This window comes from Pantherophis guttatus, chromosome 6 (genome assembly GCF_059756535.1).
Source record: "Pantherophis guttatus breed Tessera chromosome 6, ASM5975653v1, whole genome shotgun sequence".
In the NCBI taxonomy this organism is placed as follows: Eukaryota; Metazoa; Chordata; class Lepidosauria; order Squamata; family Colubridae; genus Pantherophis; species Pantherophis guttatus.
The window spans coordinates 59,866,823-59,891,219 of record NC_142068.1 but is presented as its reverse complement, the minus strand read 5'-3'; the positions used below and the strand labels follow the sequence as shown (position 1 = coordinate 59,891,219).

At 38.4% G+C, this 24,397-nt stretch overlaps 2 non-coding genes across 2 annotated transcripts; one reads left to right on the top strand and one right to left on the bottom strand.

Moving 5' to 3' along the window:
- Nucleotides 1-18,966: 18,966 nt before the first annotated feature.
- TRNAH-GUG (transfer RNA histidin (anticodon GUG)) lies at nt 18,967-19,038 on the bottom strand. The gene has a single exon. It is a non-coding gene; the product is annotated as a tRNA-His (tRNA).
- A 3,132-nt stretch (nt 19,039-22,170) lies between these two features.
- Nucleotides 22,171-22,244, top strand: TRNAT-AGU (transfer RNA threonine (anticodon AGU)). The gene has a single exon. It is a non-coding gene; the product is annotated as a tRNA-Thr (tRNA).
- Nucleotides 22,245-24,397: the final 2,153 nt, after the last annotated feature.

Here is a 24,397-nt window from a genome sequence, read left to right as displayed (position 1 = left end):
AAAACATCCTTCTAACTTGACCAATTTGTTTCTCCTCTTTTGCTTGATCTTTTTCTAAAGCAGGGGTACAAAAAAAAAAGGGGGGGGGTCTAGCATAGTGGTGGTATTCACTTACCTTCGCTACCGGTTCGCAAATGTGAGGACGCGTGTGCGCGCACTCACTTCGCTCACGCGTGATACTCTGCGCATGCACAAGACCTTCTGCGTATGCACAGAGTGTAAAAAATGGGACATGATGACGTCTGGATGGGTGGGTGGAGCCTCCCGCAGCTGCCGCTACCGTTTCGCCTGAACTGAATACCACCGCTGGTCTAGCAGCATCCCCTTTATAACCCCGGAACCCCCAACATGTGATGATCTGCAAAGTTCAGGCTTAGATTCCTACTTTGCGAGAAAAAAATAACTATGAGCCAAGATATTAAACAAAAGTGCTTGATTCCCCCCCCCCAAATCTATGATTAATTTGTTTATGTCTAAGAACATCCATTTCTGTGTCAACCCCCCTCCCCTCTCTAAGCATAACAGAGTATTGGTTAGCATGATCAGCTTTTAGAACTTTGCTAATCAAGACTCAAACTAAGCGTCTCAGGGAAGATAGGAATCCCCTCAGAACTCCTGTTACTATCTTGTTAAAGAAAATGCACCACAGACAAGCAAGATGAGGATAGGAACAACTTCTTTGATTAGATGTTACCAGGGAGGAGATGTGTGCTAGCAGTTGCCTTTAATGTGTACTATGCACTATGCACTAGTTAGTACTAATGTGTACTAATGTGTACTAATGTGTATTTCTATTCCTTATGTGTACTTAAAGCAACTAAAAACAACTTGAGTTATGAACATTTGTGTTGGGAAAAACAAAACTGCAGGAAAAAAAAAACATAACTGTGAAACTTTTAAAATATCAGAAGTATTTTGCTTTTGGTGTTTCTATATAATATATAATTAAATAAAACATCCTTCTAACTTGACCAATTTGTTTCTCCTCTTTTGCTTGATCTTTTTCTAAAGCAGGGGTACAAAAAAAAAAGGGGGGGTCTAGCATAGTGGTGGTATTCACTTACCTTCGCTACCAGTTCGCAAATGTGAGGACGCGTGTGCGCGCACTCACTTCGCTCACGCGTGATACTCTGCACATGCATAAGACCTTCTGCGCATGCACAGAGCGTAAAAAATGGGACATGATGAGGTCTGGATGGGTGGGTGGAGCCTCCCGCAGCTGCCGCTACCGTTTCACCCGAACTGAATACCACCGCTGGTCTAGCAGCATCCCCTTTATAACCCTGGAACCCCCAACATGTGATGATCTGCAAAGTTCAGGCTTAGATTCCTACTTTATGAGAAAAAAATAACTATGAGCCAAGATATTAAACAAAAGTGCTTGATTCTCCCCCCCCCAAATCTATGATTAATTTGTTTATGTCTAAGAACATCCATTTTTGTGTCAACCCCCCTCCCCTCTCTAAGCATAACAGAGTATTGGTTAGCATGATCAGCTTTTAGAACTTTGCTAATCAAGACTCAAACTAAGCGTCTCAGGGAAGATAGGAATCCCCTCAGAACTCTTGTTACTATCTTGTTACTATCTTGTTAAAGAAAATGCACTACAGACAAGCAAGATGAGGATAGGAACAACTTCTTTGATTAGATGTTACCAGGGAGGAGATGTGTGCTAGCAGTTGCCTTTAATGTGTACTATGCACTATGCACTAATTAGTACTAATGTGTACTAATGTGTATTTCTATTCCTTATGTGTACTTAAAGCAACTAAAAACAACTTTAGTTATGAACATTACTTTCCCTTCCCTTTTTAAAGAATGGCTACCTATTTTTCTGTACCCATGAACCTGCGAATGACATGAAGAGAAATTTATTTATTTAATTTGTACCCCACCTTTTCTTATATTTGCAATAATTCAAGGAGTTATTGCACACTTGCCTCCTTCTATTTTCCCCACAACAACAACCATGAGAGTTGGCTGGGCTGAGAGAGAGTAACTGGTCACCCAGCTGGCTTTCATGGCTAAGGTAGGATTTGAACTCCCAGTGTCCTGCTTTCTAGCCTGCTGCCTTAACCAGTAGATGAAACTGGAAGAACACATGTGCTCAGGAGAATGTATCTCAAGGACTAGCTTTCAGGGAGAAGTAGTGAGGGAGGAGTAACTCTCCTCTGCCAAACTTATGAGTTTCTCTGAATGATACCATAAAATGGATCATTGATCTGGCCTTGCTGAACTATGTAGGAACTCTGTGTAGTATTGAAGCACAATTCTTTCTTGCAGTTGAATAGTTTCATGTTTAACCTAATAATTAGAACTGACTAGAAGAAACAAGAGACATAAGACAGAGAATCTAATCCTTCATATTAAACATCTCTACACTACTGCCCACACATCAAAGACAACAGGAGGAGGAGGAGGAGGAGGAGGAGGAGGAGGAGGAGGAAGAGGAAGAGGAGGAGGAGGAGATTAGGCAGCAGTTGATAAACAAATTAGGCCACAGAAGGAATGAGGGCATGACAAATGTCTCAGAAGGCATCCCTTGAGTTCTATGGACCATAAAGCAACATGAGCTGGAAGTCATGAGGCACAAAGTCAAGTAAGTTATAATAGGGGTTACAAAAATAGTGAATCAATTAGTGGAACAATGAGATTGATGATTACCCTTTGTTTCAAAGGAAGAGTGAACTCAATAGAGGAGATAACTGCATATTAAGAATGAACTGAGCAGATGCACAGAGATCCATTGAACTGATGATAACACAAATAGTCATGCGAGTTCAGATAAAGCAGAAAGCTGGCAAAGAAAATGTCTTGCCCGGAATCTGCTATAGACCAGTAAACTAGGTAGACAATTTTTGAAAACAGATAACTGAAGGCTGAAATAATTGCGATGGGAATTTCAATTACTCTGGTATTTGTTGAAGACTAATTTTGCCAAGCATACTCTGTCAGATATATTTTTAGTGATCATTTCCCCTTTCAAAATATTGAGAAGGGTTCTAGATGATCTGCTGCTTTGGATTTGGTCCTTACTATCAGGGAAGGATTGATTAAAAATATTAAATTGGTGGGAACTTTGGGTACAAATGACCAGCCATTGTTAAGAGTTTTTAATTTTAGCAAAAAGCTTGGTTAAAAAAACTCAGTTAAACAGAAACCATAAAATTTAGAAAAATGGATTTTAACAAACCAAAAGGAATAGTAAGGAAAATGTCATGGGAAGACAACCTTGAAGGCAAGCCATTGGAACTTTTTGAAAAAGAAATTAAGGATAGTGCAGTCTGAAACAAAAGCAAAGAGGAAGAAAATCAGGAGTGATTTGAGGGAATCAGTGCAATTGAGTAGATAGCTCAGGAAGAAACTGGGGCTAAAGAAAGATGTTTACTAGAAATGAAAGGAAGGACTAATGACCAAAAAAGTCAACAAAGCTTCAGCTCAAGAATGGAGGAATGAGAGATCAGGAAGGCAAAGGGGAAAAAGCTAGCAACGGGGCAAAATCCATCAAGAAGTATTTCTTCAAATAAAATAGTAAGAGGAAGACCAAGAAGGTGGCGGGTCTATGTCTTAACCAGTCGTGGGTTCCTCCTGGTTCCGCCCGGTTCCGCCCGGTTCTGCCGAGCCAGTAGTGGTGACGATATGACATCACCGAACCAGTTCTGCCCCCCGTCTCCCCTGCATTATTCTTACCTTTTATTTGGCCCCACCCCCAATCTATTGCTGCCTCCTGAGTCCCAGCTGATCGGCTAGAGGGGAAAAAACTGTTTAAACTCTTGCGGTGGGGCTTCAAAGGGCCACCCTACAGCTGATCAGTGTTAAAAGGAAACAAATGAGTAGACCGGTGCCTGCAAAAATAAATGGGTAGACCAGTGCCTCCAAAAACAAATGACTAGACCAGTACAGCTCTGCAAGCAGTTAAAAGCCTGGTAGACCAGTACCTCTGCTAAATCCTAAAGAATTGTCACATGACCATCAAGCCACGCCCACAAAATAAGCCATGCCCACAGAACCGGTAGTAAAAAAATTTAGAACCCACCCCTGGTCTTAACAGAAGATTAAGAGAAAGCATAGGAATTCATATCCTATTTTGTTTCTGAATCAAATAGCAAATACTGATGTAAAGAGCATGGTGTGATGAGGCACAGTGATGTCTTGGAGAAATTATGCAGGGATGCTTATAACAACATAATTTAAGCCTGTGAAACAATATTAGAAAGAGATCAGGCTGATTCCTCCTTAACTTCCTGCAATATAAGAAGAGAAGAGAAAACCAGTCAAATTTTTGAGACTGATGGCTATAGTCTATAACAGTGATGGTGAACTTATGGCATGCTCAGCTCCAGCGCTCATTCATGCACCAGCCAGCTGATTTTCGGGCCTTCTGGCCTTACCAGAAGTCAGGAAACGGGCCATTTCCGGCCTCTGGAGGGCCTCTGGCCGTTTTCGCCCTTCCCAGGTTCCAAGAAAGCCTGGGGGGGCGAAAAATGGGCCTACTGGGCCACCGGTAACCTTTTTGCCGTTGCGTACCAAAAACGGGTGGAGCGCGGGGAGGGTCATGCACACATGCACGGGGGTGCATGGGAGGCATTGAATTACAGGTGTGGGCACATGCATGCGTGATCCCCCCGCGCTCCCCCCACTTTTGGCACATGACGGCAAGAAGGTTAGCCATCACTGGCCTATAAGAATAAAGCATGTTTCCATCATCCTTGCGCAGTCTGTTTCTTGACTTGATCTACCTCAAAATGTTGACATCTTAAATCTGTATTTCCCATTCCCTCACTTTTATGCCTTGGTTTTAACATTTTTTTTTTGTTTCCTGGGCTTGAAACATTTTTAAATGTGTGTGATGGTTTCTGCATAGTTTCTGCAGGTCATTTCTGTGGCTCACTACTATAGAGTTGGGAAATACCATGACAAGGAAAACGCTGTAAATTAGAGTGTGATAAAATATTTTTAGTGAATGTGAATGTCTTCAAATCCCCAGGCCAGGGGTCAGCAACCTGTGGCTCTGGAGCCACATGGGGCTCTTTCACCCCTCTGCTGCGGTTCCCTGTCACTCAAAATATGCATCACAAGCGCCAAGGTGTGACATCCGCCGGCACATGATTTATTGACCTTTTCAACCCCCGGTAGGCCAACCTTGGATAAATCCAGTTCAGAAGAAAACAGAATGTTTAATTCAACTACATATGCTAGTTTTGTGGCCGCTCAAGAAATAGTCAGGCACGGGAAGGGTTTTGTGGCCCCCAGTGTTTTCTTTTCTGTGGGAAATGGGTCCAAATGGCTCTTTGAGTGTTTAAGGTTGTAGACCGCTGCCCTAGGCTATTATGAAAAATATCCTATAATACTGAAGCAAAAGGTTGAAGAGCTGTTAGGGTTTTAATTAACTAACTTTGAGGAGTCCTGGAGAACAGGGAAAGTGCCAGAGGACTAGACAGGAGCAAATGTGGTCTCCCTCTTTAAGATAAGAAAAATAAGGATTCCAGAATTGACTGATCAGTGAGCTTAACACCAATATATGGAAAATATTTGTAGAAAATAAGATGACCTTATTGAAGCTATGCAGGAAGCAATTACTGAGGTTTTTTAAAGTCCAGAATTATGACACAATAATTGCAAGTGGCTAAAGCAAGCAATTCCCTAATTCATTGAATTATAAAAAGGAGGAGAGGTACAGCATAATCAGGTTTGCAAGATTCTGTTATAATAGCCAATTTCAACAAAATAGTTTTAGCCTTTGTGTGGCGTTCATTACCTGATCTCATCTACTTAGTGAACCTGACAACATTAGAGTAAATAATAAAATAAGCTATTTGTAAGACAATGCCATAATTGCTAAGAGTTAGCATAGCTATTTCAAAAATAGGTTATATGAGACAAATTCCAAGTCCTTTGACAAGGAAATTACTAGGACTAGGGGAAGGTGAACTGAAAAATTTGTCCACCTTCATCACTAAAACTAAGAACAAAGATAATTGCTACCTAGTTTTCATTTCACTTAAATTTAAGGAAACCCTTTCTGATGTGGGAGGTCTATACACCAGTGGAATAGTCTCCTTAGAAAATATTGGGTTCTCCACCTCTGAACAGCTACCTCTCACTGATGGTTTATTTGATTTTTCTGTACATTGCAAGGGGTTTGACTAGATTCTTGTGATCTCTTCTAACTCCACAGTTCTATGATTTTAAGATTCTATGCTAGCTTTGAAATGGTTAGTGAAAAGCTCCTTGAGAGACAGGAAGAGGACGAGGAGCAATTGCAGACTAATAAACAGTCAGGAAGAGGCAGCTTAAACCATAGAAGAAATGAGGAATATGACAACTGTCTCAGAAGACATTCCCATAACCCTCCTGTTTCTTGGACGGTAAAGGTATTTTCAGATCTGCATGATTCTGCTATTGTAACCGTACAACAAAGGTAATGTTAGTACTCATGATTGGTGCTTATTATCTGGATTACCTCTACAAGCTAGTATCTCTCCACTGGATTTCTACCAAGAAGTGAGTAGAGGTGAAATCTACTTACTTTTCCAACCGGTTTGGAAGTGCACATGCTGCACGCACTTGTTTCACATGCACAGAGGGTAAAAAACAGGTTACTTCCTGGTTAAAACCAGGAAGTAATGATGACTGGGCGGGTGGGTGGAGCCTCATGTCGCTATTGCTACCGGTTCTTCGATCCACCGGCCGCCATCGCTACCGGTTTGGCTGAACCGGTCCGAACTGGGAGCATTTCACTCCTGCTTTACTATAATTAGGTCATCAACAGGTGTACTTTAATATTGTTTTCTTTCTTAAAGTGAGTATTATTCTCCAAAGCTGCTGGTGATTTTTTTAATACATAGTGAAAACATTCTACTACATTCATTTTGATAGTTCATAAAATGGAGACTTGTGATTATCATCGTACCACTGTTGATTCTAGGGAAGAGAACATAGAATTCACTACTGCATTTTGGTGATTTCAAGAGACACAACAATGGAATTCACAAATGATTGCTTGAGCAAAGGCTTAAGGAGAACTATCCTCACATGTACCGAAGATGAGAATGTGAGAATTAGAATGCAGCATATGATAAGTTTCAGGGATAAAATGCACACTGCACACAGAAGAAAGAATCAAGCTGTATTTTTAAATGCTATGCTATTTGTTTCAAAGATTTCTAAGCTATTGTTTGGGAAAAGACTCCCAAGGCTATTTGTGTGACAATAAAGTGGGATAAACAGTTAAATAAATCTATTTCGATCTAAAATTTAGCAACAAATTCAGCTGAAAAATCTATGCAATCATTTAAAGTGTTAATCTGAAAAATAGTTTAAATTAAAACCAAAATACCCTAATTCACAACAAGACATGAAACTTTAATCTTGAATAAGAAATACTGAAAACCCCTTTAATCTATTTCATTTTAGTTTGTTTTGTTTTCAAAATATGAACCAAATCTGCTTTTTTCCAAGGGGAAAAATGACTAATGAAGCAAAATTTTAATCAGTCTTTCCCCTAGCACTTTGGGTTTGATACATTTATTTAAAAGCTGAAAATGATTGCACATATATTAGAGTGCTTTGGATTGCCCTTGAGAGTAAAAGTGAATTTGGATTTTTAACATTTCCCTGGTATTTAATTTGAGGCCAAAATGGTAATAATGTAAGATCTAATTTTTTGCCATTTTTTTTTTTAAAAAATGGCTTGGTTTAGACCAAGAAATCAATCTTAGTTTTGAAGACTGCCATCAAGTGTATCCTTAATTTTGTATTAAAGAACAACAATTATTTTGAGGCCAGAATATTGAATAATGGATGCCAAGATTTCGGAGATGTGTTTCATCACCATCCATGGCTTTCCAGAAGATGCTGAAATCACAGCTTCCAGAAGTCCCAGCTAGCATAGTTAAGAGTAGGTGAAATTGTGAACTGTAATTCAGTAACATTTGAAGGGGCACACATTCGTTAACTATATTTTACAGAAACCAAAATTCCTCCCCAGTGACATGCAGTAATATATTTATTTATCATATTTCTTTCCTACCCTGTGTTGAAGGAACATGTAATTTTAGCATGACTTAATTAAGGAAGCTACAGCCAATAAGTGAAGCTCATACAACTTGAACTTTTGTTTCTTGTTCTGAATATAATCTTCTATTTCATCCTTCTTCAGACCGGACACCGTCAAGATGTGTGAACTTCACCACTCAGGTTTCCTTAGCCTGAGTATATGGATACTGTTGAGAATTCTGAAAAATCAAGTGTAAATATCTTCAGGATAAACCCTACTAGCTCATTGATATTACGTACTTTTCCAATCATGAATAATCTGAACTAAGGACAATGTGATCCTCCTGCATTCTGATCTAAACCCTAGATCTCATTATTTGAAGTTAATTGAATTATATAGCACGGATACAAGTAAAAAGTATGCTAAAGTAGTTTTTACCCTAGGGGACAAATACATGAAATGCAATTTGTATTCTCTGTCAGCATTTATAGAAAAAGCAAGGGTAGAAAATGTTAATTGATTAGTAAGGCTATTGCTATGCATATTTTCAGCTATGAATAGTGAATGCATCAATGAAAATAATCCATGCAAAAATAGAGATTCAGTTGAGTTTAAATCACCCAAGACAGGTTTGTACTTAAACACATTATTTGTTTTAAAGTGTAAATCCATTCACAGAATGAAATATCTGACTAAAAATCTAGAGTTCAGACTCCATTTAAAGTTTTATTGATAAGTTGAATGGCTATTGATCACTACTGAAGCATTTTTCTGAGTTAGAGCTTTTGCTTACTTAAATCAATTTGCACTTTGCTGGTTCCCTTAAACCACTGGGATTAAACAGGAAAACTAGTACCACAGAAAATTCCTTTCCTGAAGATTTATTACAATAATGTCACATACTGAAAAAAAAGGAATGAGACTGATGAATCTAGCCAAGTTTATGAAACTGATGTTGCTGTTCAATACGGGTGAGCCTGGGATATAACCTCCTTTTAACTGACACGTTTATTGATTTTTTAAACAAAAATTAATGACAAAGGAGGAAATAAACAGTGTCACAAAGCAGTAAGAATTATGTCACCATAATATCAGTAAAATATAATGAAACTTTGCCTAGTTCCAACCTTCAAAGGCTTAGAAGTATAACATGATTTAATATTATCCAATAGGCATATTTTAAAATCCATGGTGAAATCATATTCTAAGGAGAAGGATGAAGATTGGTTTTAACTGCCCTCTTACAACTGAGTTGTCATTCATAGAGAATTGGAAGTTTGTAATTCAACATAGTTGTAGGGTACTAGATTGGAAACAGCTGGATTATAGTTGTTGTTTACAGTATTCAGAATATTTTTTTTTCTTTTTACAACCCTTTAATCCCTTTTTATCGGGGTGGACTCAGGGTGACTGAACGGAACTGAATGTTTACTGGTGTACTACGCATCCTGATACCTATGGGGAGTTTGCAGCAGATACTTTGTGCCCAGAGAGAGAAACATCTGTCACTGCCTAGGATTGAACTCTTAACCTCCTGAGTGTGAGGCAAGCAACTTTACCTCTAGGCCACCACGCTCTACAGTATCCAGAATATAATGATATGTAAACGGGTATTCTATTAGATGACAACTAAGGAATGATTGACCATATCTATGGAAAAGGAGCCAATATAATGGACCTATTCTTCCCATCTAAGGATTGGTGAGAGTGTCCTGGTAATAAATTTGCTTTCCTTAAAATTAATTGGACATCTGGTATTCTAATATAATTGTTTCTAACTTCAGAAATAGATTTACTATTTAGTTTCTATATTTCTTTACTATAGATGTAGAAATAGATTTACTATTTTTTCATTATTTGATTTTAGGAAAATTCGACCTTTGACAGCAGACGTGTCCACAGGATCCAATACTTTCAGCTAAATGATTAAATCAGCATTGCATCATTGTGACACAAGCACCATTCCTTTGGTGTGCCCGTGTGATACAATAAAATTTAGAAATAAGTTGAGTTTCATTCCAATCTGCAGGATGAATGCAGTAGGCCTGAGCATGATTTTATCCATTAGGGATTAATTCACAGAAAGAAATGGAGGTTTACCCTTATAAAAGGGGTAATATCAAGTCACATTATTTGAATCCCAATAATTTGATCCAATAGATATTTCACCTCAATTTTGTGGTGAAAATGTGCAGCAAATTTAGTTGAAAAATTGATAAAATAATTATAATTTGTTGGGTTCAGGCCCATTCATTGTTCAGTTTTCTGCTTATTGTTAATTTATTCCAGGCTACGCTAACTCTCAGATTTTTTAAAGTATATCCTGAATGTATTTATTTGGTTATTATTTCATAGCATTTTTCTGTTTATCGGCATCCTTTCTCCCCCTTAGAAATAAATATTTTGTCCTTCGGGTCTCCTTCTTTTGAAGAATGAAGCTCATAATTTTTTATAGCATCTATCCCATATTAAGCAGGACTAATTTGGCCCGGCTTCCACACAATTCAATCTGCAGAGGACATCACAGAGAAAATAATTATAGAGAAGCAAACGGGGATTTGCTATCACTTCAGGACACTTGATCCTGATATATTGAAAAATTGTAGACTGGACAAGAGCCTGCAGTTCTACAAAACTGCAGGAGTTAAGCCAGCCACTCTTCTTCTAATTTACTTAAGGGATGGGACATATAAACATATACTTGGCTCTGCCTCAACATGTTAAAAGTTAGTCATTAAGAATAATCATTGAGAATAATGAGATATCATCACTATACAGAGAAAAATACCAACAGCAGCATTGGGAGGAAAAGGGTTTAGATTCATGAAAGCAATACTGTATAAGTAGTCCTTGTTTAGCAACCACAATTGGGAGCGGCAACTTGGATATTAAGCAAAACAGTTGTTAAGTGAAACTGCAACTGTGCTTATGACTGTACTTCAGCTTTGTTTAGCTTTACAGACCTGTGAATTTCATAAATGTGAAGATTGGTTGCAAAGTTATCTTTTCAACACTGTTGTAACTGCGAATTGTTGCTGGCCAAGGCGAATAGAATAGAATAGAATTCTTTATTGGCCAAGTGTGGTTGGACAAACAGGGAATTTGTCTTTGGTACATATGCTCTCAGTGTACATAAAAGTAAAAAAAAAGAACAAAAACATTCATCAAGAATCATAAGATACAACACTTAGTGATAGTCATAGGTTAATAATAAGCAATCAAATCATTCTAGGAAATAAACAAAACAATATATATGGTAAAAATACAAGCAACATGGTTATAGTCATATGTGGGAGGAGATAGGTAATAGGAAGAATGAGAAGAATAATAGTAATACAGTCTTAGCAGTGGTGGATTTCACTTACCTTTGCTACTGGTTCACTCTTGCGCGTGCTCTTGCTTCGCTCGCGCACATGCCACTTCTGTGCATGCGCAGAGAGTATTTGATGATGTCTGGGCGGGTGGGCAGAGCCTCCCGCCGCTACTACTGGTTCACGTGAACTGGGGCGAACCGGTAGCAACCCACCACTGAGTCTTAGTAAATAGTTTGACAGTGTTGTGGGAATTAGTTGTTTAGCAGAGTGATGGCATTCCGGAAAATACTGTATTTGTGTCTAGTTGTTCTGATGTGCAGTGCCCTATACCATCATTTTGAGGGTAGAAGTTGAAACAATTTATGTCCAGGATGTGAGGGGTCTGCAGATATTTTCTCAGCCCTCTTTTTGACTTGTGCAGTATACAGGTCCTCAATGGAAGGCAGGTTGGTAGCAATTGTTTTTCTGCAGTTCTAATTATCCGTTGAAGTATGTGTTTGTCTTGCTTGGTTGCAGAGCCAAAACAGACAGTTATATAGGTGCAGATGACAGACTCAATAATTCCGCTGTAGAACTGAATGAGCAGCTCTTTGGGCAGTTTGAGCTTTTTGAGTTGGCGCAGAAAGAACATTCTTTGTTGTGCTTCTTTGATGACGTTTTTGATGTTAGTGTCCATTTTAAGTCTTGAGATATAATAGAACCTAGAAGCCTGGAGGTCTGTACTGTTGATACTGTGTTGTCTAGTATTGTTAGAGATCGTTGTATAGGAGGGTTTCTCCTAAAATCTACCACCATTTCTATGTGTGTTTAGTTCAGGATTGTTCTGGTTGCACCACAAGGCTAGTTATTCAACCTCCCTTCCAATGACGAACCTATATGCAGATTTGTCATTGTCTTGAATGAGACCAATCAATGTTGTTTCATCTGAAAACTTCAGTACTTTAACAGAGATTTCTTTTGTGATGCAGTCACAAAAGAGAAGTGGAGCGAAGTGTAGAGAGCACACAGCCCTGTGTTAATTGTACAGGTATTTGATGTGATTTTGTCTAGCTTCACCTGTTGATTTCTGTCTGTTAGGAAGCTTATGATCCATTTATAAGTGTGGTCAGTTACAGCTAGCTGGTTTAGTTTAGTTAGAAGAATATCTGGAATGATGGTATTGAATGCTGAGCTGAAGTCTATAAAGAGAACCCTTGATTGCTAAACAAGGTATAGCGCATTGCGATAAAAATTCTATATGTATCACAATGTTATATCACTGCCTTTTAAGACTTGTGAACTTCAACTCCCAGAATTCCCTAGCCAGCCATGCCAGTTGGGGAATTCTTTTTTAAAAACAAAATATAAAACAAATCCATCATCCATTACAAATACAACCAGTGTGTCAGTCGGTTACAGATCTTTTGTGCATCATCCTCCTATTCAAAATTTACTAATTATCTTATTTCTCATATTGTCAAACAAGTCGACATCCTCATTTATCATTTGTTTAACTATTGCATTACTGCTTCAAAAATTCATTTTCAAATATATTTATAATATTCATATTTCAAATTTCATTTCCATGTTTTATTATCTAACCATTGATAAAATAAATCCCATATCTTGTAATATTGTTTATCTTCTTGTTCTCTAATTTCAAATGTCAATTTACTCATTTCAGCACATTCCATGATTTTCTTAATAATCATTTTGTGTTGGTATTTTTTAATTTTTCCAGTTTTTAGCAAATACAATTCTAGCAGCTGTTAAAACATTCACAATCAAATATCTCATTTCTCTATTATATGTTTCCGGCACAATCCCTAATAAAAAAATCTCTGGCTTAAAGTCTATGTGTTTTTTTGTCATTTTTTCCAACCATGTGTGGATTTTAGTCCAATATTTTTTCGCTTCTACATATGTCCACCACATATGGTAATATGAGCCCGGTATCAGATGGCATTTCCAACACTTCTCAGACTTGTTCTTGAACATTCTCGCTATTCTTGTCGGCGGTAGATGCCACCTGTAAAACATCTATACAAATATGTATCTATCTATCTATATATGCTGTTGACATTGTCATTTTATAATTTTGCATCCACAATTTTTGCCATTTCTCTAAATAATACCATACCCAAAATTTCCCCCCATTCAATCATTGTTTCTTTAACTTGTTCTTCTTCCAGCTAGTTGGGGAATTCTGAGCATTGAAGTCCACAGGTCTTAAATTTGCCATGGTTGAAGAAGTAGAAAGTAGATAAGTATGGAAAAAACTTTCTGAGTAGAAAGCGATAAGTATGGAAAAAACAGATGTCCTGAATGTAAACAGGGTAGTTCATCCTTTATTCTCACCACTCCAAAGCTGAATGGAAACTCATGGGATGTGGCCAACTATTTCCCTCTTTTGGAGAGGATTTCTACTTTCTGGTTGATGCTACTCTCTGGCTAGATTTCTACTAGATTAGGTTAAAATACAGTTAGATTAATAAGCTATGGGAACCCAACAGAGATTAACATTTTATGTGAATTGGGCCATTACGTTGATCCATAATATATTTATTTCACACAAGTGTGAAAATAGCAATTATATTTTGTTAACCAAGGTTTTGGATTTATTGTACTATGTAAATCCATCTGGTAAATTCAAATAGCTAAAATAATAATTATTCTATTGATAGTATTTGTCTTTTGGTGGAAATAGCTTCCTCCTTTTGTCTGGAAGACATAATTATAAATGATTAAAAAAAACAGTATTGGTGAAAATAGTGGAAGATGATACTCAGTCCATATATAATTTCTCCATTCAATATAATAGCTAATTCTCAATTCAATATAATAATTAAAAGAGATACATCAGTAAGAATATTTTTCTTAGCCCAAGCATTAAGTCAAAAAATAGAGGTCAGAATAGACCAAGGACTTCTAAATATCTATCAAAGCAATACTTATCTGCTTAAAGCCATGGTGACAATGGCTTCTTTTTAAGCAATCCAAAATATTCATAATTCCTTTTCCTTCTAAGACTAGCCAAATAATGTTCCTACTTGATTCATTTAGATGACGGTGCCTTCTTTGCAAACAAGTCCCTTAAAGTTTTCATCATCCAGGTACAACCAAGGTGTAGAACATTTGATACTGCCCTCTTTGATATATGTGAATCACATAACACATCACTTAGAGCTTTGTTTGTTTGAAAATGAAAATTGAGATGCTGCAAAATCAAATGTTGATGATAATGATGATGACAATGAGGCTACCTAGCCTTTCTTAGGCAAGAAGGATGTTGAGTGACTACAGTCCAATGCTTTGCTTGAAATTTTGCTTGAAACTTATGATACTGCCCTACAAATATAAGCATGACAATGAGGCAGAATGCTGCAGAAGGTGGTTTAGTCAAGCTGGCAGATAATATTCTGATATCCGATGATATTTCCCATTGTAAATTATTCCCCATGGTAATAATTTAGTGATTGGGTAAACTCATCCCAAAAATGCCCACAACACGGTTTCAAAATTTCACAGTCCCATTTAGGATCTAACCTAGTTCCTTTCAGAGGTAATCAGATTAACTTTGCTTTATTCTTTTAATTACTTCTCAGCTTTTGGGCTAATATAAAGTGTAGTATTATTCTTCCATTATGCTGCGTCCAGGCTCCACCCCGGTCTAAAAACGCAGCTGCCTCTGACTGACTTCTTTAATTTCAAAACCCAAATGATAGTAAACTGCCTGTGGTATTCTGTTTCTCTATTTAGATAAGGAAATATCTCTGAAAGAATTCTCCAATGGGTCAGAGGTTTTCTAGAATTGAACTAAGTTAAATAATGCAGTACATCCAAATCAGTCTACAAGAGTCAAACTCATAGAGAGTACAGAATCAGTTACATGTCATCACCATAGCTCTGGTGGTGTAGTAGTTAGAATGCAGTATTGCAGGCTAATTCTGCTGACTGCCAGCAGTTCAATCCTGACCAGCTCAAGGTTGACTCAGCTTTCCATCCTTCTGAGATGGGTTAAATGAGGATCCAGATTGGTGGGGACAATATACTGACTCTATAAATCAGTTAGAGAGGACTGTGAAGCAGTATATAAGCCTAAGTGCTATAGAAGTTTTGAGGCACAGAAACAAAATGTGGATGGGATGGGAATATGTGATAAGGAGCACAGGCTACACATAAATGAGAAGCAATTTCCTTTGTCAAATCCTTAGGGCAAGAAACAAGTTAGAAATAGCTACCGTATTTTTCGGAGTATAAGACACACTTTTTCCCTCCTAAAAGAGGCTGAAAATTTGGGTGCGTCTTATACTTCTGAATGTAGCTTTTTCAAAGCTTTTTTTCTCCTCAGCCCTAATGAGGCGCTAGCAAGTGAAACGATCTTTCGCACACTTTGCCTGCTCCGTCCACTCTCAGCTGTGTTTTAGAAGCTTTTTTTCAGCCCTAATGAGGTGCTAGTGATCTTCTTTGCACTTTGCTTGCTTCCCCCGAATCTCAGCTGTGCTTTAGAAGCTTTTTTTCAGCCCTAATGAGGCGCTAGCGAGTGAAGATATTTCCATGCTTTGCCTGCTTTTCTCACTGCTGCTCCCTCCGAGCTGTGCTTTAGAAGCTGTTTTTTATCCCCAAGCACGGGATAAAACCAGCAAACTAATGTGCTGAAGCTGACCAGGCTAAGGACACTAGCCAGATGAATACCTGGTAGGCAGATTTTTTCCCCCTATTTTCCTCCCCAAAAACTAAGCTGCACCTTATACTCCGGTGCACCTTATACTCCGAAAAATATGGTACATGTGGGTCAAGGACAAAGCTGTCCTTTTCCTGAATTAACCATTCCCTGTTCCTGATAAGGTAAGCAGGAAGATGACATATGTAATCAGTGATATACTTTTGTTTGCATATAAATTCTGACTTCTGTTCAGAAAAGTCTATGGTTGCAGATCAATAAAACGTCAAGGCAGTTTCCAGCTATTTAGTTTTACCGCCTAAAATTGAGATTAAGAAGATTTTTCCTGTAATGCATATATACATATTAAAGCATCAAAATACATATGTGTGTAGATAGGAAATTTAGCTTTAAATAAACATTCCTCTCTTGCATGTCCCCCACTTTTCTTCAAGTAGTCTGTTGTAGCCTTTAGCTCAGGTCTTTCTCAGTGGTTTGGTGATTTTAACTCTTGCCTAGTATGAAGAATGTTCCTATTTTGAAACTCAGCAGAGTTTTTTTCAAGTATGATTTCTTTTTCCCCAAACTTCTTCCTTTAATAAGTCCATCTATGCAAATAGCTCGAGGAAAAAAAAGTAACTGAAAAAAAAATCAGTTTTTGACTATATTTTTGATTGAGAAGGAACTATAACTATAAGTTATATGCAGCAAATCATCTTCAGGTAAAACTGAGAAAATGAGGTGAGGGGACTTTCCTGGCTGCGCACAATAACCAATCAGAGTGCAGGGCTTTGCTGAGAAGAAAGTAAAGTCCAGTAGGCATATTGAACAACTGAGAGCTGGCACAAGCCAGAATGCTTTACTTTTGACTTGAAGTAGAACAAAAGCCTCAGTTGAATGAAAATACAAGATCAAAGAATTTGTGTCCTTCGTTTACATCCCAGTGACTTACAGAAAATGGAGGAAGATTAAAGAGACACACCAGAAGCTCTGGTTAATTTAAGTCACTAGAACACACAGATGATACATACAGTATGTCTTTCTGGGTTAGAGCAAGAAAACTGTTCTTCTCTTGGAGAGATATGCCACAATCTCGTTAATCAAGGGGAAAAAAAGATGATTCACATAACTAGAGGCAATAAACAGTTTAGGGGGAACATACTGAAGGAAACAAAAAGAAACAAATAATGGAGGTTACTGTTTTTTAGGAATAACAGAATAACAGAGTTGGAAGGAATCTTGGAGGTTTTCTAGTCCAATCCCCTGCCTAGGCAGGAAACCCTCTACCATTTCAGACAAATGATTATCCAATCTGTTCTTAAAACCTTCAGTGTTGGAATATCCATAACTTCTGGAGACAAGTTGTTCCACTGATTAATTGTCCTGTCAGGAAAGTTGCTTCTCTCCTTGATTAGTTTCTATCCATTGCTTCTTGTCCTGACTTTAGGTGCTTTGGAGAATATATTTCTATTCATCAGAACACAGATTGGAGAATTGGAATAGATTAAAAAGTATATTATGGGAAAAAGATTTTTTTAAAAACAGTTGAGCACTGCATTTACAGTTCTAATCAAGGGTGAGTTTTCCAATGTATCCATGATATGTTTCATGGTCCTGATCTACAGCTTGATGAAAATGATGTAGAGAGAATCATTGCAAAGTTACATCTTTTCCTATGGGAATTCAGTGTCACTTCTCTCCAAAGCAGCAGTGTCAATGGAACAGTATAGGGATGAACTAGCTTTACCTAATCTAAAATTCACAGTTCTGGCTGCCTCTTAAAGCAACAATCCTGTAATCTGGATAAATGTGGAAAGATTGGTGCATCTTGTGGAAAAGTGGAAGAAAATTGTTCAAAATGCATGGTTGTGAGAATGGGAATTAAGTATAGCATGTCAACCAGCCTGGCAAATTCCACTCTTGTTGCACGGAGAGAGCCCTCTTCCATGATAAGGAAGACTTGAAGAAACCACAAGTTAGTACAGGTAATCCTCAGTTTATCACCACAATTGAGCACAAAATTTCTGTTGCTAAATGAGACATTTGTTAGGTGAATTTTGCTCCATTTTATGACCTTTCTTGACACATTTGTTAAGTGAATCACTGAAGTTATTAAATTAGTAACACATTTATTAAGTGAATACGGTTTCCAACATTGACTTTGCTTGTCAGAAGGTTGCAAAACAAGATCACATGACACCAGGACACTGCAACTGTCATAAGGATGAGCCAGTTGCTGAGTGTTTGAATTTTGATCAAGTAATAATTGGGATATTTCAATGGTCGTAAATGTGAAAAGAGGTCATAAGTCATTTTTTCAGTGCAGTTGTAACTTTGAATGGTCACTAAATGAATTTTTGTACATTAAGAACTACCTGTACTGGGAAAATCAAGTTACACCTCTACAAAAATATCCTGTCAGTGATTTTTTTTTTAAAAATCCTTTTTGGGAACATAGATGAAAAATGCAATGACATCTGATAACCTGACAAATGAATGGAACATTAATTTATAAAGAAAAGAAGATGCTTTGGAGTGAGTGGTTGAAATAATGACAGGTGGTTGGAATAATAGATATGGTAAGGAGGTCACATTTCTGTAATTTAAAATCTCAGTAAGATTGGTTATTATTGTTAAGAATGCCATTTTACATTTATATAATCTAAATCTATGTTAAATATATTTTATAGTTGAAAATGGTATATTACTGACCTGCCAACTTTTTATATGAATTTTAAAACAGTGTATTGTTACATGTGTACATTACACAATGGTAAACATATAGGATGATGTGCAAATAAGAAACTATTCTTCATCTTCTCTGGTCCCAAATTAATGAGCAGAAAAGCAATATATAAATGTTTTAAATGTAACGACACACTCTCAAAGTAATGTATTCAGAACGTACGCTTTAGGTTCCAGTAATGTGGCTATATATGAATACGGCTTGCAGAAAGTCTTTAGCTTTTTCCTGAAATAGATTTTAAAAAATTCATGAACTTGCCATTTGATGCCATGACTCGGATTCGAACCGAGGTTGCTGCGGCCACAACGCAGAGTACTAACCACTATACGATCATGGCTGGATAGCTCTGCTTTGTTCCAAACAGCTCTTCCTTACAGTTGCATTGGGAATTGGCCAGAGCCTCTAAGATGAGAAGCACTGACGAACAGTTTCATAATACTGCTGATCTCAGAAATCTCAGAGCCTGGCTCTTTTTTCCCCCCACTTGTGCTTCTTTCTTTTATCAGCCAAATACAGTTTAAAAAAAAAAAACTCTTTGCTATGTTTGCACTGGAAAATAGGAGCCTCTGCAAAAGCAAAATATTCTTCCTACAGTGGGAACAAACTAGTTTAGGATGCAAGAAATCAAGTCATCCTAAGTGAGAATCACATAGGCAGTTCGGGGGTGAGGATTTGTAATCTTTCAAAACACTTCCCCAATGAAGGAGAATATTTGTAGCTCAGGGTTGAAATGAGGGGTCCTTGGTGCTCTCTGGACTTCGTTGTTTTCTTGCAGATGTTTCATTAATCTAACTAGGTAACATTGTGCTAGTGCTGATGATGTTACTTAGTTAGAGTAATAAAACGTCTGCAAGAAAACAACCAAGTTCAGAGAGCATGAAGGATCCGTCCCCAAATTAGACACTCTTCCAAGGTGTGGATTTCAAATCCCAGACTCCACAGGCACTGTGTGGCTGTTGCCGACAATTTAGAGGATAACAAGTCTGGAGAAAGGCTCCAGATATTATTGCAATTAAAATTTGGGACATTGCTGGCAACTGCAATTTAGTGACATTCCAAGGGTCATAATTTCCAAACTCCTAATCTATACCAGAAATTCACACTATAGATTTCTTGGTTCAATGGAATTTACCAGCAAGCTTCTTTTTCAGAAAAAAAGTGTATAATTGTTGCACCTGCAAGGAGTTGGCAGGTTTTGCCATATGGAAAAGCAAGGAACAAGCCAGGATCTGGGTCTTTCCTAACCATGGCACAAATGTGTCCTAGTATCCCTTTTCTTATTTTATTTATTTATTTATTTATTTATTTATTTATTTATTTATTTATTTATTTATTTATTTATTTTATTGGATTTATATACCACCCTAGTCCCGAAGGACTCAGGGCGGTGAACAGCCAAAAAGATAAAACACACAAACTATAACATTTAAAAGACAATATAAAAACCCATTAGATAATTTGGCCCAAAACAAATTAAAACACCCCTAATATTTTAAAACAAATTAAAAATTTACAATTTAAAAGGGAAGTTAGGCCAGGCCAGCCTGCTGAAATAAAAAGGTTTTGAGGGCACGGCAGAAGGTGCGTAAATCCGGGATCGTCCATATCTCCAGGAGGAGCTCATTCCAGATGGCAGGTGCCCCCACAAAGAAGGCTCCCCCTCTGGGGGCCGCCAGTCGACACTGTTTGGCTGACGGCACCCTGAGGAGCCCCTCTCTATGTGAGCATACTGGCCGGTGAGAGGCTACTGGTGGCAGAAGGCGGTCCCATAAGTAACCAGGCCCTAAGCCATGGAGCGCTCTAAAGGTGGTAACCAAAACCTTGAAGCGCACCCGGAAGACCACCGGGAGCCAGTGCAGCTCACACAGGAGAGGTGTTACATGGGATCACCACATCGCTCCCATAACCACCCGCGCGGCTGCACTCTGAACCAGTTGGAGCCTCCAGGTGCTTCTCAAGGGGAGCCCCATGTAGAGAACATTACAGTAGTCCAGGCGGGAAGTGACAAGGGCATGAGTGATCGAGCGTAAGGAGTCCCGATCCAGAAAGGGACGCAACTGGCAAATCAGGCGGACCTGATAAAAAGTTCTCCTGGCCATTCTATTAAATTTCTAATACCACTCAACTGTACAAGGATTTATATTTACATCTCATTCCCCAGCCCATGTTAAGATGACTTCAAGTTATCTTTAGCTATATTGATGTTAAAGTAGTATTTTCTTCCTTATCCTTAATACTGTCTAAGCTAGGGTTTCAAACTCGAGTTCATTTAGGGCAACATCAGGATTGTGTTTGACCTTGGGGGGCCAGGTGGGCATGGCCAGCTCAATGTCACTTGTTTCAAGGCGCATGTGGTGGCCCGAGTGCTCTACCAGTGAAAATGGATCTCAGGAAGTCCGCGGGCGGCCCTTCCATACTCTGTTTTGCTGGCAGAGGGTTGCAGGAGGCTGTCGCAGCTGAAAACACACGGCTCTCCCAAGCTCCATTTTCACTGGCAGGGACACCGCAGGCCTGTCCTTCACTGTTTCCAAGGCAGCCCGTGGGCCGGATGTGGCCCATGGGCCTTGAGTTTGACAGCCCTGGTCTAAGCCTCAAGGTGTAGAAAATCTGCCTAATTTTTGACATTGACTATTCTGGAGGTAAGCTGGGACACTATAGTGGCTTGAAATAAAATGGAAACAGCATAGAGATCTGCAACAAGCACAGCAAATTTCATGAGAGCAGATTTTCTGCTAGTTGTAGGATGGGCAGATAACATTCATCCAACTGTGGCGAAAAGCTCTTGGACCTTGATATCTGGGGGGTGGGGTGAGCCAGTTCGACTTCAATAATTTAGTGCAGATTTCTAAAGTTCCCGGAGCGCTGTCTGTCACTTCCCAAAAGAAGAAATAAATCTATTAAAAAATGGGTGATTCACTCTGAGGTTCAAATTCAAGTCAGGGATGTTGTGGTCTTAACAAACACAATTAAACATGCTATCACTTCTAGCTTGAAACTGTGGTACTGATCCATAGGCCAAAGAAGGGCTGTAAAACAGCAGAACTACAGTTTAGCTGGGATGAGTAAATTATAAGCAGGACATCTTGAGCCAAAGGTGCTTTTTTCATCTCTACAGACAGCACATCTTGAGTTAGGTTGTGGCTGATGTCCTTTTTGTCTATTTAGAGGAAGGAAGTGCTACACCTCCCCCCCCCAATTATTTTCAGATTGAAAATAAGAGCAAAGCTCTCAGAAATCAAAAGGAACTGCAATCCTTCCTTCAGTGGACTGGGCTTTGAACCCAAGACTTCTTATATTCCAAAATTGAATCAGGCTTGCAAGGCACGCAAGAGATTGCTATATTAAGAATTTTGTGTCAGCCAGTCTTAAGGGCTTTTGCCCTGAGATCTCACTGGCAGAATGTAATGTACTTTGCTAATGCAGCATCTTTCTCCTGTCTTTAGAGTGAGTGGCCTGAATTATAGTGTGAGGCACCATGGCTAAGTTGGTTAAAGCACCTGTCTAGTAAACAGGAGATCCTGGGTTCGATTCCCAGTGGTGCCTTCGAAACTAAACCTTTTCGATACTAAAAAGATGGATATAGCTGAACAGGGCATACCTGGGTCTTTTTATTATTTCAAAGCAGAAAAAAAACCTGATTAACATTCTGATTTTATATCGTGATTGAGATTAGAATTTTGAATGAAGTTCAAAGGCAGAGACAATGAAGACCTTTAACCACCATCCCATAATTTTACAATCACAGCTGGGCCTGGGTAGGGGGTGCATCTCTCTAATTACTTTGTGGAAGTCGAGGATGGCTAAATTTATTAATTCAGCTCTGCCAGGTACAAGGCCTTCCTGGGTCTTTCCAGATCATTCTAAAAAGGGAATTTCTTACCTCAGTAGTGTTGATGCCATCAGTTTTTTTTTTTTAATTTGATTTATATGCCACCCTTCTCCGGAGACTCAGGGTGGCTTACAATGCGTTAAGCAATAGCCTTCATACTTTTGTATGTTTATACAAAGTCAGCTTATTGCCCCCACAAACCGGGTCCTCATTTATTTCTTTGGGCCCTGGGGATCTGGCTGTGGGTCGCAGTTTTCTGAATGCATCTGGTTGCTCACCAAGGAAGGAAAGAAAAGCGTAAAAGTTCAGAGGTTATACTAGAATTCAGATAACTATCTAGGTTGCTGCAGTCCCAGTGTTAGAGGAAAAGCTTTACCTTTGCACCTCCCAGGACAAAGCGGTATAGTTCCTATCATGCCAATTTAACCCAATTTGAAGTTATAAATAAGCCAGGCAACATACCTAGGCTAATGACACTAAGCTAAATTATCTGCCCCATAAAAAAGAGGTACTGAGTTTGCTTTGGTACTAGTGTTTTGAGTCAGGTTGGGGCAATTTATCTCTTGTTCTGGGAAGGTTGGGAGCTTTTCCCCATTCCATGAAGTGGGAAAGAAAGCCACTGAAATTCTGAGTTTGTGTTATGACTTGGATTTAAAGCAGCGTGCTATCTTGTTTTCTGGCAGGAACAAACTAAGAGTAATCAGTGGCTAAGTGTGTTAGAGCTCCTAAATAGCAAACAAAACATCTGTGGTTCAATTCTGGACAATGCCTTAGAACTGAAATCTTTTTGTTTGACAGTGCTGGAGCAAGATCTCTGACATGAAAAATCTCCCCTCTCCACAATAGATACAATGACCATTATTTTCATCAGAATCCCTATACTGTAGTGTGCTTTAAGTTTACCCTTATTCCTTAAATTTCCTCCAAACATTCTACAGTAAGATGGCAATATAACTGGCTCTGAACTGTTTTCTTCAATTTCTGTTTTATATCAACATTTTTTCTATCTCTTTGGCCAAGGGAGCTAGTTCCTCTAATGCCCTCCGCTCACCACAGCCACATACGAAAAGTGTACTCTTTGAGGTAGGAGCCTTGGGAATGTTTTCTTGGATTTTCAAAGCACAATTATAATAAAGCAAAACCTTTCTCAAATGTATGTGACATGAAAATCTCCTGCATTTACAAAGAAAGAGGCAGCTAATACATAATATTTGTTTTCAAATAAAGTGTCCTGCTAATATCAATTGTTTAAAACTTTTATACAGCAGCTTTCCCCAACTGGGTGCTTTCCAGATGTATGCATTTATAATCCACAGCATTACAATTCTCTGAATACATTCTCCGAAGAGTAACATATCCTTGGAGAAAAGGCTATTTTAGGTGGAACGATGGGAATTTTAATCTAGTTCATTAGGGAATTTTTCCACAGAACTTTAAGGCTGCCTCTTCACTTTTCTGAAGTCCCCTGTTTCAGGAATTCAATTTGAGAAAAAAACAAAAAACAAACTAACTCTTGTGAGGACTGCAAGGTAAATTTACTTTAGCTAACCATTTTGATTTCCTAGGTTTGAATGGCTCGAGTACTGTAAGTGGTAAGAAAATGCAAGGCATTTTAATATCTTTTTATGTATACTTCACAGCTTCTGTTGCTTTAGTAATGAATTCTCTCATTTACTGCAGTGCTGGGAGAGGAAGTAGGTAAAATCGAGCTCTCTTTTGCTTATATAGTCGGCAGCACACACCACACATTCATCCAGGAAGAAGAGAAGGAAAGTAATGGAAGATTAGGATTATCAGATATTTGAAGGCACAGGAGGACATGGATAACTGGAAAGGAAGGTCAAATAGGGAAAGCATGATTAAAAGT